Here is a 15,687-nt window from a genome sequence, read left to right as displayed (position 1 = left end):
TTTGGCAAGTGCAGCTCACAACAGTTCTGACACTGTGTGCCTGTTCTATGTGGCCCCCCAGCAGGTTGTGGAGGCATCCGTGAATGCCAGCACAGCATGCCTGGAGACCTGTTCCAGGGGTATTCAGTCCAAAGAAATGAGAGGTCTGACCACGAGGTGAAGGTTTGACTGCTGCTCATTTATACTCATGCTGAGATCAGCTGCAGTTGGATGCAATCAGCACATGCCAATGTTCATTGGATCATTTTAATACAATCAAAGTATACTTGTCTCTCGAAGTGAGATCCCAATTCATCTGTCATATCTGACGTGACTCTGAGTGACTGACTGAAAGGGAGATGAAAGTTTTTAGTGTGATAATTAATTAATCAATATATAATTTTGAGTTTGGACCTACGTGTCACCAAGCCAGCAGAGGGAGCCCTTACCTCTGGATGATCGGTGATCACTCCCTCTGCTGCTACTTCCTCTTCCTGGACTATAAATGCTGTAGCAGGCCCCTCACCTGCAGGTTGCATTGTTCGCCTGCACTATTGTTGTTCCCGAGTTTCCTTGTGTTTTCCGAGTTATTGATTCCTTGGTTTTGACCCTGCCTGTTTTTTGATACTCTTGATTGTTTGCTGCCTGACCCGACCTCTGCCTGTTTTTGGATTCTGTTGTTGCCTTGCCTCTGATATTCCTGTTTGCTGTGTTTTGACGCCTGCCTGCTTTGACCATGCCTTTGCTCAATAAAAGTCTGCAAATGGATCCGCACGCCTCAGACCCCTCATTCGTGACACTATGCATCTATAATTGTGTCTGGTTTTAAATGGACAGCACTTTAGATGTTTATATATAAAAACAAAAAATAATAAGTCTGAAATGCTGGAAAGCAATGCATGTATTTTACTTAAACTGTTAATTTAGCATTGACAGGATAAACTGTGTATAAATTACCATATAATTGAGACAATGAACACTTAATACTGCTGAAAACTTACATTTAAAATACCTATATATATATATATATATATATATATATATATATATATATATATACACACCAATCACACACAAATAGTGGCAATAGTTCATGGGCAGAGATTTTTTTTTTTTAAACACACGCCAAATGTGACTTCTTAAAACTTGTGGCTGACTTCTACTTATCCAATAGGGGACCCTCATAGACTCCATGTAAGATGGCAAAGTTTAATATCAAATTTGCGATGCAAGAAGTAAATCAAGCAAACAGTGTAATCAGTGTTTGCCTTAAAGGTAACACTTTCTGGTTTATTTAAGTTTTGTAGGTGTAAATGTAGGTTTGGTTCATTGATGTTAAATAATTTTCTTCACTTGAACAAAATAATTTCATTTAGATCTTCTGTATGTATTGAGTTACAGGCAAACAACAAGTGTTTTGCCTTTTTTGAATAACCAGCATCAGTATGCAATGCAACAAAAAAGTCAAAGGAATTCACTTACAGACTTTCCAGATGTATTATGTACCAACGGTAAGTTCATGTTTTTAATTAATTGATCCTCACTGAAATGTTAAAGTGTGACACTGCATTTTAAAAATACTTATGAATTACTGTTTTCTAAACAGTCGACAGCAATGTTATTCTATTACTTTTCCTACACAGGCAAAACTGCAAATGCTAAACATAAACATCAATGGGTCTGTGCATGTAGCAGTGATTTAACTAAATTAAAGGGAATTGGTCCCCTGTTGGATGGTGCAGAGCGATGTATGTTGGCTTGAGTTGATATTAAACATATTTCACATTCTCATTATTTCTCAATGCAATGGCAATGTTCATTATACAAATGTAACAATATAACATATATTTTAACATTAAATTTGTAATTAAATCAACTAAACATTTTCAAAGTCAGCATTACATTGCAAAACAAATGTCACAGTTAACCCTCCAAACAGAGACATGTTTTCATGAACATTAACACTGTTTCATGTTTATTTTCTCAAGTTAAACAGCATATTTTAAATCAACAAGTTAAACTACGAAAATATTTTTTTTACTACATTACTACATTCACTACATGAATGAGTTAAATCTCACTTCTAACATCAAAGCTTCCTTTTAAATTAAAAGATAAATGAACAATTGTTGCGTCTGAACTGAAGGAATGAAGTCACAATCAGATTACATTCTTTGATTTTGTGGATTTTGTTGAGAAGCAAATGAAAATTTTCACAGATCCGGTGTTTAGCAATATTCAGGAAACTTTACCTTCAGGAGGTAGGAGGGTGAATATCAGAATGATTCCTTCAAAAATCAGAAGTGGTTTGCTTCCACAAGAGCTCTACAAACAAAATCTGCCTTTTTTGTAATATATGCAGTCTCAATTACCCAAGTCTTTTGCAAATTCATCCTTATGAGAAGGAATGCTCCTTGGACAAAAAAAATCTGAATCCAAGAGAGCACTGTCTCTTCAATCTAGTGGTTTCACTGGGGCTGGTAAAGATATCTGTGCATTGTCCGATGTTACAGTTTGTGTCAAATCATCATCATCATCATAGCAGTGAAAGCTAATACCATGTCTCCTGATAATATCTCCCAGAGGTAACATGTATAGGTTGAAAAGTAATGGCCCTAGCACTGAGCCTTGCACTTGTGAGGGATCTGATACCTCCTCATTTACTGCTACAAACTAATAGCGATCAGATATATATGATTTGAACCATGCTAAGGTGCTTCCACTAATGCCAAAATAGTGTGATGAGTCGGCTGCCTGAGTGTTACCATCACCTCGTCCTTTATTTGCCGTCCTTCACCAGGCTTGGGTGTGTGTGAGAGGAGGGTCGTGGTATTGGACAGGTCTGGCAGCGTGTGACAAGGCACACTTGAAGTAAATTGAGCCTCATCAACGGCGAAGTTAAATGCTGAGCGCGCCTCTCCTTGAGACACCGGGCTCTTCCCCCTTGCCTGCACGCTGGTGTCCTCGTGGGTCCAGGAAGGGAGCATGAGGGAATTGCCACGTCGCCAGAGAAGCGAACAATCGGACCCGTAGTCCCGGCGACGACTGCACATTTGTACCACTGACGGGCCAGGATGCTGGGCTGTTTATCCCTTCTGACTGCCATTTGGAAGAAGTGGAGGAGAAGCCTTGGTAAGAAGCCACCACCTCTCGCGCCCTGCCAAAAGACCCTCAACAGAGGGGACATGTGTGGCCGCCGGACTCTGCCCCTTACCTGGACCCTTCCCCCTTGAACACTGCCCTACCTGCACTACCCCTGCAGCACAACGAGGACACCAGTTTCCCTGTTTATTTTGGACACTTTTCCCTGGACACTTTATTTTGTATTTTCTGTCATTAGCTCCTCCCACCACAATAGTTTTCTAGTCTCTAGAGAGTGTTGTGATCGATAGTATTGAACGCTGCACTAAGAAAGTATAGCACTAATAACGATAGAAGCAGGTCATTAGTAACTCTAATAAGAGCAGTCTCAGTACTATGGTACAGTTTAAATCCTGATTGGAGATCCTTGCAGATACCATTTTTCTCTAAGAATGAATATAGTTGTGAGGATACTACCATTTCTAGTATCTTTGATAGAAAAGGGAGATTAGAGATTGATCTGTATTGGTTTGATTGATCTTAATTACAGCCAGTTTGAAGGTTTTGGGGACATAGCCTAAATGACAATGATGAATTAATAATGGTCAAAATAGGATCTATGACTTCTGGAAAAAAATCTTTTAATAGTTTAGATGGAATAGGGTCTAACATACATGTTGCTGGTTTAGATGATTTAACAAGTTTGTACAATTCTTCTTCTTCTATAATAGAGAATGAGTGCATTTGTTCCTCAGGGGATCTATAGTTTTGTGATGTGATACTGTAGCTGACGGTTGCATAGTTACAATTTTATCTCTGAAAGTATCAATCTTAGAAGTAAAGTAATTCATGAAATCATTACCGGGGATTGTGTTTGTTTTCTTCTAAAAGAGACGAAAAATAATCAGATCTAGCAGTTTTTAATACTTTTCTGTACGATAGAACACTCTCCCGCCAGGCAATACAAAATACTTCTAATTTAGTTTTTTTCAACCTGCGCTCCACTTTCTGGGCTGCTCTCTTTAAGGTGCGGATGTTCTCATTATACCATGAAATTCAGATTGTTTTCTTTCATCTTTCCTAAGCATAAAGGAGCAACTGTATCTAAAGTGTTAGAAAAAAAGTGAGTGCATAGTTTCTGTTATATAAGTTTTTGTGTTGTATTGGATGTGCTAAGGATTTGAGATAAATCAGAGAGGTTACTTAGAAGGCATTCTTTTGTAGTGGAAGTGATGGTTCTACCATACTTAATACGTAATAAGGTGCAGAGTTTACAGGTTTAGCCATACAGAGTTCACACAAGACTAGATAGTGATCTGAAATATCATCACTTTGCTGCAGAATTTCAACCATATTAACATCCATTTCGTGTGTCAATATTAGATCTAGAGTATGATTTCAACAATGAGGAGGGCCTGACACGTGTTGTCCATCCCCAACAGAGTTCAGAATGTCTAAGAATGCTAATCCTAATGCATCTTCTTCCTTATCAACATGGATATTAAAATCACCAACAATTAAGACTTTATCTGCAGCCAGTACTAACAAAGTTAGAAAACCAGCAAATTCTTTAATGAAATCTGTGTTGTGCCCTGATGGCCTGTATACAGTAGCCAGTAAAAACATGACAGTGGATTTACTAGCACGTGTTTCTCTAGATAAATATGCAGCACAAATACTTCAAAAGTTATACTTAAAGCCTGCCCTCTGAGAAGTACTAAGAATATTGTTATAAATTGTAGTAACACCTCCCCCTTTACCTTTTAAACGGGTAGGCTCATTTAAAGTAATGAATTCATCTGGTTTTAGCCAGGTTTCTGTCAAAGAGGTTCTGGGTTCTGATCTTTGATCAAATAATTTGTATTTGTGAAAAGGTTTCACTGGTTTTTGATAAACAAAAAGGATCTGAGTCACATGATCGAAAAGGAAGACGAAGGTCCCTTAAGCAAAACATGCTTTAGCGTTATGAAGAGTTTTAAAGACTCACAATTCTGAAATAAAGGAAACCTTTTTTTTGCATTGGCCGGGAATCGGAAAGGGGACTCCCACATGGCAGGCGAGAATTCTACCAATCTCTTTCAGGAAGGTAATATCGACCAATGCTAAATGAAAACAACAGAATGACATTGGAAGGTATTTTACGAGTAGCACTTAATTTCCAGTTCAATTTTAAGGACAGCTAAATCAGATTGTGTTCTCGTCTGCACGGGCAATGCTTCTGCCACGTGGCAGGGATGTGCCATTGCGCTAGAGTCAAACCCCTGAAAGACAGCACGCTCGTGCGACGTCTGACACTCCGTTCAGTCGGTGTAATTTGGGAAGCGAGCCCCATGGGAGAACAGCACGCTCGTTTACCATTGAACCATGGTTTGTCGTTGTTATAAGTTAAAAAAAGTCCTGGATATGCATATATCCTCACAGAAACTGATATATGATGTTACCGTTTCTGTGGCAGCAGCTTCAAAGACAGTCCAATCGGTGAGAGAGAAACAGGTTTGTAATATATTGTAATACTGTTTCTGGCTGAATATACAGATAAGCTGAAAAGGTTTCACTGGTTTTTGATGAACAGAGAGGATCTGAGTTATAAGTTAAAAAAAGTCCTTGTAGGAATGCATATGTCCTCACAGAAACTGATATATGATGTTCCCGTGTCTGTGGCAGCAGCTTCAAAGACAGTCCAATCGGTGAGAGAGAACCAGGTTTGTAATACATTGAAATACTGTTGCTGGCTGAATATAAAGATAAGCTGAAAAGGTTTCACTGGTTTTTGATAAACAGAAAGGATCTGAGTTATAAGGATCTGAGTTATAAGTTAAAAAAAAAAAGTCCTGGTAGGAATGCATATGTCCTCACAGAAACTGATATATGATGTTACCGTTTCTGTGGCAGCAGCTTCAAAGACAGTCCCAAAGGTGAGAGAGAAACAGGTTTGTAAGTTAGTCTCTGTTTCGTTAGTCCATTGTTTTACAAGCCTAAGCACAGGTATAGCTGTTTTCAGCTTTTATCTGTAGGTCGTTATGAGATGGACCAAGCAGTAAACAGGAGCTCCCAAAGCAGCTCGTTGGACAGACTGATGAGTCACGTGACCAAAAAGGATGACGAAAGTCCCTTAAGCAAAACATGCTTTAGCGTTAAGAAGAGTTTAAAAGACTAATAACTCTGAAAAAAGGAAACCTCATTTCAGAGAACAGCACGCTCATTTACCAGTGAACCATGGTTTGTTGTTGTTATAAGTTAAATAAGTCCTGGTAGGAATGCATATGTCCTCACAGAAACGGATATATGATGTTACCGTTTCTGTGGCAGCAGCTTCAAAGACAGTCCCAAAGGTGAGAGAGAAACAGGTTTGTAAGTTTGTCTCTGTTTCGTTAGTCCATTGTTTTACAAGCCTAAGCACAGATATAGCTGTTTTCAGCTTTTATCTGTAGGTCGTTATGAGATGGACCAAGCAGTAAACAGGAGCTCCCAAAGCAGCTCGTTGGACAGACTGATGAGTCACGTGACTGAAAAGGAAAACAAAAGTTCCTTAAGCAAAACATGCTTTAGCGTTAAGAAGAGTTTTAAAGACTAATAATTCTGAAATAATGGAAACCTTTTTATTTAATTGGCCGGGAATCGGACACGGGTTTCCCGTGTGGCAGGCGAGAATTCTTCCAGTCTCTATGGGGAAGGTAATATTGACCAATGCTAATTAAAAAAAAAAAAAAAAACACAAGGACATTCGCAGGTATTTTATGAGTAGAACTTAATTTCAGGTTCAATTTTAAGGATAGCTAAACCAGGTTGTGTTCTCATCCACTACTGCATAGTCAATGCTTCTACCAGCATTGGCCAGGAATCGAACCCGGGTCTACCGCGTGGCAGGCGAGTATTCTACCACTGAACCACCGAGGACAGCCTGGTGGGCGGGGTGTGCCATTGTGCTAGAGTCAAACCCCTGAAAGACACTCAGTTCAGTCTGTGTATTTTGGGAAGCGAACCCCGTTGGAGAACAGCACGCTCATTTACCAGTGAACCATGGTTTGTCGTTGTTATAAGTTAAATAAGTCCTGGTAGGAATGCATATGTCCTCACAGAAACTGATATATGATGTTACCGTTTCTGTGGCAGCAGCTTCAAAGACAGTCCCAAAGGTGAGAGAGAAACAGGTTTATAAGTTTGTCTCTGTTTTGTTAGTCCATTGTTTTACAATCCTAAGCACAGGTATAGCTGTTTTCAGCTTTTCTCTGTAGGTCGTTGTGAGATGGACCAAGCAATAAACAGGAGCTCCCAAAGCAGCTCGTTGGACAGACTGATGAGTCACGTGACCAAAAAGGATGACGAAAGTCCCTTAAGCAAAACATGCTTTAGCGTTAAGAAGAGTTTAAAGACTAATAACTCTGAAAAAAGGAAACCTCATTTCAGAGAACAGCACGCTCATTTACCAGTGAACCATGGTTTGCTGTTGTTATAAGTTAAATAAGTCCTGGTAGGAATGCATATGTCCTCACAGAAACTGATATATGATGTTACCGTTTCTGTGGAAGCAGCTTCAAAGACAGTCCCAAAGGTGAGAGAGAAACAGGTTTGTAAGTTTGTCTCTGTTTCGTTAGTCCATTGTTTTACAAGCCTAAGCACAGGTATAGCTGTTTTCAGCTTTTATCTGTAGGTCGTTATGAGATGGACCAAGCAGTAAACACGAGCTCCCAAAGCAGCTCGTTGGACAGACTGATGAGTCACGTGACCGAAAAGGAAAACAAAAGTTCCTTAAACAAAACATGCTTTAGCGTTAAGAAGAGTTTTAAAGACTAATATTTCTGAAATAATGGAATCCTTTTTATTTAATTGGCCGGGAATCGGACACGGGTTTCCCGTGTGGCAGGCGAGAATTCTTCCAGTCTCTATCGGGAAGGTAATATTGACCAATGCTAATTAAAAAAAAAAACACAAGGACATTCTCAGGTATTTTAAGAGTAGAACTTAATTTCAGGTTCAATTTTAAGGATAGCTAAACCAGGTTGTGTTCTTATCCGCCACTGCTTCGACCAGCATTGGCCGGGAATCGAACCCGGGTCTACCGCGTGGCAGGCGAGTATTCTACCACTGAACCACCGAGGACAGCCTGGTGGGCGGGGTGTGCCATTGTGCTAGAGTCAAACCCCTGAAAGACACTCAGTTCAGTCTATGTATTTTGGGAAGCGAACCCCGTTGGAGAACAGCACGCTCATTTACCAGTGAACCATGGTTTGTCGTTGTTATAAGTTAAATAAGTCCTGGTAGGAATGCATATGTCCTCACAGAAACTGATATATGATGTTACCGTTTCTGTGGCAGCAGCTTCAAAGACAGTCCCAAAGGTGAGAGTGAAACAGGTTTGTAAGTTTGTCTCTGTTTCGTTAGTCCATTGTTTTACAATCCTAAGCACAGGTATAGCTGTTTTCAGCTTTTATCTGTAGGTCGTTGTGAGATGGACCAAGCAGTAAACAGGAGCTCCCAAAGCAGCTCGTTTGACAGACTGATGAGTCACGTGACCAAAAAGAATGACGAAAGTCCCTTAAGCAAAACATGCTTTAGCGTTAAGAAGAGTTTAAAAGACTAATAACTCTGAAAAAAGGAAACCTCATTTCAGAGAACAGCGCGCTCATTTACCAGTGAACCATGGTTTGTTGTTGTTATAAGTTAAATAAGTCCTGGTAGGAATGCATATGTCCTCACAGAAACTGATATATGATGTTACCGTTTCTGTGGCAGCAGCTTCAAAGACAGTCCCAAAGGTGAGAGAGAAACAGGTTTGTAAGTTTGTCTCTGTTTCGTTAGTCCATTGTTTTACAATCCTAAGCACAGGTATAGCTGTTTTCAGCTTTTGTCTGTAGGTCGTTGTGAGATGGACCAAGCAGTAAACAGGAGCTCCCAAAGCAGCTCGTTGGACAGACTGATGAGTCACGTGACCAAAAAGGATGACGAAAGTCTCTTAAGCAAAACATGCTTTAGCGTTAAGAAGAGTTTAAAAGACTAATAACTCTGAAAAAAGGAAACCTCATTTCAGAGAACAGCACGCTCATTTACCAGTGAACCATGGTTTGTTGTTGTTATAAGTTAAATAAGTCCTGGTAGGAATGCATATGTCCTCACAGAAACTGATATATGATGTTACCGTTTCTGTGGAAGAAGCTTCAAAGACAGTCCCAAAGGTGAGAGAGAAACAGGTTTGTAAGTTTGTCTCTGTTTCGTTAGTCTATTGTTTTACAAGCCTAAGCACAGGTATAGCTGTTTTCAGCTTTTATCTGTAGGTCGTTATGAGATGGACCAAGCAGTAAACACGAGCTCCCAAAGCAGCTCGTTGGACAGATTGATGAGTCACGTGACCGAAAAGGAAAACAAAAGTTCCTTAAGCAAAACATGCTTTAGCGTTAAGAAGAGTTTTAAAGACTAATATTTCTGAAATAATGGAAACCTTTTTATTTAATTGGCCGGGAATCGGACACGGGTTTCCCGTGTGGCAGGCGAGAATTCTTCCAGTCTCTATCGGGAAGGTAATATTGACCAATGCTAAATTAAAAAAAAACACAAGGACATTCTCAGGTATTTTAAGAGTAGAACTTAATTTCAGGTTCAATTTTAAGGATAGCTAAACCAGGTTGTGTTCTCATCCGCCACTGCATAGTCAATGCTTCTACCAGCATTGGCCGGGTATCGAACCCGGGTCTACCGCGTGGCAGGCGAGTATTCTACCACTGAACCACCAAGGACCGCCTGGTAGGCGGGGTGTGCCATTGTGCTAGAGTCAAACCCCTGAAAGACACTCAGTTCAGTCTGTGTATTTTGGGAAGCGAACTCCGTTGGAGAACAGCACGCTCATTTACCAGTGAACCATGGTTTGTCGTTGTTATAAGTTAAATAAGTCCTGGTAGGAATGCATATGTCCTCACAGAAACTGATATATGATGTTACCGTTTCTGTGGCAGCAGCTTCAAAGACAGTCCCAAAGGTGAGAGAGAAACAGGTTTATAAGTTTGTCTCTGTTTTGTTAGTCCATTGTTTTACAATCCTAAGCACAGGTATAGCTGTTTTCAGCTTTTCTCTGTAGGTCGTTGTGAGATGGACCAAGCAATAAACAGGAGCTCCCAAAGCAGCTCGTTGGACAGACTGATGAGTCACGTGACCAAAAAGGATGACGAAAGTCCCTTAAGCAAAACATGCTTTAGCGTTAAGAAGAGATTAAAAGACTAATAACTCTGAAAAAAGGAAACCTCATTTCAGAGAACAGCACGCTCATTTACCAGTGAACCATGGTTTGTCGTTGTTATAAGTCAAATAAGTCCTGGTAGGAATGCATATGTCCTCACAGAAACTGATATATGATGTTACCGTTTCTGTGGCAGCAGCTTCAAAGACAGTCCCAAAGGTGAGAGAGAAACAGGTTTGTAAGTTTGTCTCTGTTTCGTTAGTCCATTGTTTTACAATCCTAAGCACAGGTATAGCTGTTTTCAGCTTTTATCTGTAGGTCGTTATGAGATGGACCAAGCAGTAAACAGGAGCTCCCAAAGCAGCTCGTTGGACAGACTGATGAGTCACGTGACTGAAAAGGAAAACAAAAGTTCCTTAAGCAAAACATGCTTTAGCGTTAAGAAGAGTTTTAAAGACTAATGATTCTGAAATAATGGAAACCTTTTTATTGAATTGGCTGGGAATCGGACACGGGTTTCCCGTGTGGCAGGCGAGAATTCTTCCAGTCTCTATCAGGAAGGTAATATCGACAAATGCTAAATTAAAAAAAAAAAACACAAGGACATTCGCAGGTATTTTATGAGTAGAACTTAATTTCAGGTTCAATTTTAAGGATAGCTAAACCAGGTTGTGTTCTCGTCCGCCACTGCATAGTCAATGCTTCTACCAGCATTGGCCGGGATTCGAACCCGGGTCTACCGCGTGGCAGGCGAGAATTCTACCACTGAACCACCAAGGACCGCCTGGTGGGCGGGGTGTGCCATTATGCTAGAGTCAAACCCCTGAAAGACACTCAGTTCAGTCTGTGTATTTTGGGAAGCGAACCCCGTTGGAGAACAGCACGCTCATTTACCAGTGAACCATGGTTTGTCGTTGTTATAAGTTAAATAAGTCCTGGTAGGTATGCATATGTCCTCACAGAAACTGATATATGATGTTACCGTTTCTGTGGCAGCAGCTTCAAAGACAGTCCCAAAGGTGAGAGAGAAACAGGTTTGTAAGTTTGTCTCTGTTTCGTTAGTCCATTGTTTTACAATCCTAAGCACAGGTATAGCTGTTTTCAGCTTTTATCTGTAGGTCGTTGTGAGATGGACCAAGCAGTAAACAGGAGCTCCCAAAGCAGCTCGTTTGACAGACTGATGAGTCACGTGACCAAAAAGGATGACGAAAGTCCCTTAAGCAAAACATGCTTTAGCGTTAAGAAGAGTTTTAAAGACTAATAATTTTGAAATAATGGAAACCTTTTTATTTAATTGGCCGGGAATCGGACACGGGTTTCCCGTGTGGCAGGCGAGAATTCTTCCAGTCTGTATGGGGAAGGTAATATTGACCAATGCTAATTAAAAAAAAAAACACAAGGACATTCGCAGGTATTTTATGAGTAGAACTTAATTTCAGGTTCAATTTTAAGGATAGCTAAACCAGGTTGTGTTCTAATCCGCTACTGCATAGTCAATGCTTCTACCAGCATTGGCCGGGAATCGAACCCGGGTCTACCGCGTGGCAGGCGAGTATTCTACCACTGAACCACCGAGGACAGCCTGGTGGGCGGGGTGTGCCATTGTGCTAGAGTCAAACCCCTGAAAGACACTCAGTTCAGTCTATGTATTTTGGGAAGCGAACCCCGTTGGAGAACAGCACGCTCATTTACCAGTGAACCATGGTTTGTCGTTGTTATAAGTTAAATAAGTCCTGGTAGGAATGCATATGTCCTCACAGAATCTGATATATGATGTTACCGTTTCTGTGGCAGCAGCTTCAAAGACAGTCCCAAAGGTGAGAGAGAAACAGGTTTATAAGTATTTCTCTGTTTTGTTAGTCCATTGTTTTACAATCCTAAGCACAGGTATAGCTGTTTTCAGCTTTTCTCTGTAGGTCGTTGTGAGATGGACTAAGCAGTAAACAGGAGCTCCCAAAGCAGCTCGTTGGACAGACTGATGAGTCACGTGACTGAAAAGGAAAACAAAAGTTCCTTAAGCAAAACATGCTTTAGCGTTAAGAAGAGTTTAAAAGACTAATAACTCTGAAAAAAGGAAACCTCATTTCAGAGAACAGCACGCTCATTTACCAGTGAACCATGGTTTGTCGTTGTTATAAGTCAAATAAGTCCTGGTAGGAATGCATATGTCCTCACAGAAACTGATATATGATGTTACCGTTTCTGTGGCAGCAGCTTCAAAGACAGTCCCAAAGGTGAGAGAGAAACAGGTTTGTAAGTTTGTCTCTGTTTCGTTAGTCCATTGTTTTACAATCCTAAGCACAGGTATAGCTGTTTTCAGCTTTTATCTGTAGGTCGTTATGAGATGGACCAAGCAGTAAACAGGAGCTCCCAAAGCAGCTCGTTGGACAGACTGATGAGTCACGTGACTGAAAAGGAAAACAAAAGTTCCTTAAGCAAAACATGCTTTAGCGTTAAGAAGAGTTTTAAAGACTAATAATTCTGAAATAATGGAAACCTTTTTATTTAATTGGCCGGGAATCGGACACGGGTTTCCCGTGTGGCAGGCGAGAATTCTTCCAGTCTCTATCGGGAAGGTAATATTGACCAATGCTAATTAAAAAAAAAAAAAAAAACACAAGGACATTCTCAGGTATTTTAAGAGTAGAACTTAATTTCAGGTTCAATTTTAAGGATAGCTAAACCAGGTTGTGTTCTCATCCGCCACTGCACAGTCAATGCTTCTACCAGCATTGGCCGGGAATCGAACCCGGGTCTACCGCGTGGCAGGCGAGTATTCTACCACTGAACCACCAAGGACCGCCTGGTGGGCGGGGTGTGCCATTGTGCTAGAGTCAAACCCCTGAAAGACACTCAGTTCAGTCTGTGTATTTTGGGAAGCGAACTCCGTTGGAGAACAGCACGCTCATTTACCAGTGAACCATGGTTTGTCGTTGTTATAAGTTAAATAAGTCCTGGTAGGAATGCATATGTCCTCACAGAAACTGATATATGATGTTACCGTTTCTGTGGCAGCAGCTTCAAAGACAGTCCCAAAGGTGAGAGAGAAACAGGTTTATAAGTTTGTCTCTGTTTTGTTAGTCCATTGTTTTACAATCCTAAGCACAGGTATAGCTGTTTTTAGCTTTTATCTGTAGGTCGTTGTGAGATGGACCAAGCAATAAACAGGAGCTCCCAAAGCAGCTCGTTGGACAGACTGATGAGTCACGTGACCAAAAAGGATGACGAAAGTCCCTTAAGCAAAACATGCTTTAGCGTTAAGAAGAGTTTAAAAGACTAATAACTCTGAAAAAAGGAAATCTCATTTCAGAGAACAGCACGCTCATTTACCAGTGAACCATGGTTTGTTGTTGTTATAAGTTAAATAAGTCCTGGTAGGAATGCATATGTCCTCACAGAAACTGATTATATGATGTTACCGTTTCTGTGGCAGCAGCTTCAAAGACAGTCCCAAAGGTGAGAGAGAAACAGGTTTGTAAGTTTGTCTCTGTTTCGTTAGTCCATTGTTTTACAAGCCTAAGCACAGGTATAGCTGTTTTCAGCTTTTATCTGTAGGTCGTTATGAGATGGACCAAGCAGTAAACAGGAGCTCCCAAAGCAGCTCGTTGGACAGACTGATGAGTCACGTGACCGAAAAGGAAAACAAAAGTTCCTTAAGCAAAACATGCTTTAGCGTTAAGAAGAGTTTAAAAGACTAATAACTCTGAAAAAGAGAAACCTCATTTCAGAGAACAGCACGCTCATTTACCAGTGAACCATGGTTTGTTGTTGTTATAAGTTAAATAAGTCCTGGTAGGAATGCATATGTCCTCACAGAAACTGATATATGATGTTACCGTTTCTGTGGCAGCAGCTTCAAAGACAGTCCCAAAGGTGAGAGAGAAACAGGTTTGTAAGTTTGTCTCTGTTTCGTTAGTCCATTGTTTTACAAGCCTAAGCACAGGTATAGCTGTTTTCAGCTTTTATCTGTAGGTCGTTATGAGATGGACCAAGCAGTAAACAGGAGCTCCCAAAGCAGCTCGTTGGACAGACTGATGAGTCACGTGACTGAAAAAGGAAAACAAAAGTTCCTTAAGCAAAACATGCTTTAGCGTTAAGAAGAGTTTTAAAGACTAATAATTCTGAAATAATGGAAACCTTTTTATTTAATTGGCACGAATCGGACACGGGTTTCCCGTGGCAGGCGAGAATTCTTCCAGTCTCTATCGGGAAGGTAATATTGACCAATGCTAATTAAAAAAACACAAGGACATTCGCAGGTATTTTATGAGTAGAACTTAATTTCAGGTTCAATTTTAAGGATAGCTAAACCAGGTTGTGTTCTTTGTCTCACTGCATAGTCAATGCTTCTACCAGCATTGGCCGAATCGAACCCGGTCTATCTGTAGGTGGCAGGCGAGAATTCTACCACTGAACCACCAAGGACCGCCTGGTGGGCGGGGTGTGCCATTGTGCTAGAGTCAAACCCCTGAAAGACACTCAGTTCAGTCTGTGTATTTTGGGAAGCTTAACCCCGCTGGAGAACAGCACGCTCATTTACCAGTGAACCATGGTTTGTCGTTGTTATAAGTTAAATAAGTAAGGTAGGAATGCATATGTCCTCACAGAAACTGATATATGATGTTACCGTTTCTGTGGCAGCAGCTTCAAAGACAGTCCCAAAGGTGAGAGAGAAACAGGTTTGTAAGTTTGTCTCTGTTTCGTTAGTCCATTGTTTTACAATCCTAAGCACAGGTATAGCTGTTTTCAGCTTTTATCTGTAGGTCGTTGTGAGATGGACCAAGCAGTAAACAGGAGCTCCCAAAGCAGCTCGTTGGACAGACTGATGAGTCACGTGACCAAAAAGGATGACGAAAGTCCCTAAGCAAAACATGCTTTAGCGTTAAGAAGAGTTTAAAAGACTAATAACTCTGAAAAAAGGAAACCTCATTTCAGAGAACAGCACGCTCATTTACCAGTGAACCATGGTTTGTTGTTGTTATAAGTTAAATAAGTCCTGGTAGGAATGCATATGTCCTCACAGAAACTGATATATGATGTTACCGTTTCTGTGGCAGCAGCTTCAAAGACAGTCCCAAAGGTGAGAGAGAAACAGGTTTGTAAGTTTGTCTCTGTTTCGTTAGTCCATTGTTTTACAATCCTAAGCACAGGTATAGCTGTTTTCAGCTTTTATCTGTAGGTCGTTATGAGATGGACCAAGCAGTAAACAGGAGCTCCCAAAGCAGCTCGTTGGACAGACTGATGAGTCACGTGACCAAAAAGGAAAACAAAAGTTCCTTAAGCAAAACATGCTTTAGCGTTAAGAAGAGTTTTAAAGACTAATAATTCTGAAATAATGGAAACCTTTTTATTTCAGAATTGGCACGAATCGGACACGGGTGAACCATGGTTTGTGGCAGGTTATAGAATTCTTCCAGTCTCTATCGGGAAGGTAATATTGACCAATGCATTAAATTAAA

At 40.6% G+C, this 15,687-nt stretch overlaps 2 non-coding genes across 2 annotated transcripts; both read right to left on the bottom strand.

Moving 5' to 3' along the window:
- Window positions 1–10,937: 10,937 nt before the first annotated feature.
- On the bottom strand, window positions 10,938–11,012 carry trnag-gcc. Its single transcript has one exon. It is a non-coding gene; the product is annotated as a tRNA-Gly (tRNA).
- A 1,944-nt stretch (window positions 11,013–12,956) lies between these two features.
- Window positions 12,957–13,031, bottom strand: trnag-gcc. The gene has a single exon. It is a non-coding gene; the product is annotated as a tRNA-Gly (tRNA).
- Between the last annotated feature and the right edge of the window lie 2,656 nt (window positions 13,032–15,687).

This window comes from Puntigrus tetrazona, chromosome 2, assembly GCF_018831695.1.
Source record: "Puntigrus tetrazona isolate hp1 chromosome 2, ASM1883169v1, whole genome shotgun sequence".
Lineage (NCBI taxonomy): Eukaryota > Metazoa > Chordata > Actinopteri > Cypriniformes > Cyprinidae > Puntigrus > Puntigrus tetrazona.
The sequence above is the reverse complement of the archived record's forward strand: the minus strand, read 5'-3'. Positions and strand labels throughout refer to the sequence as shown.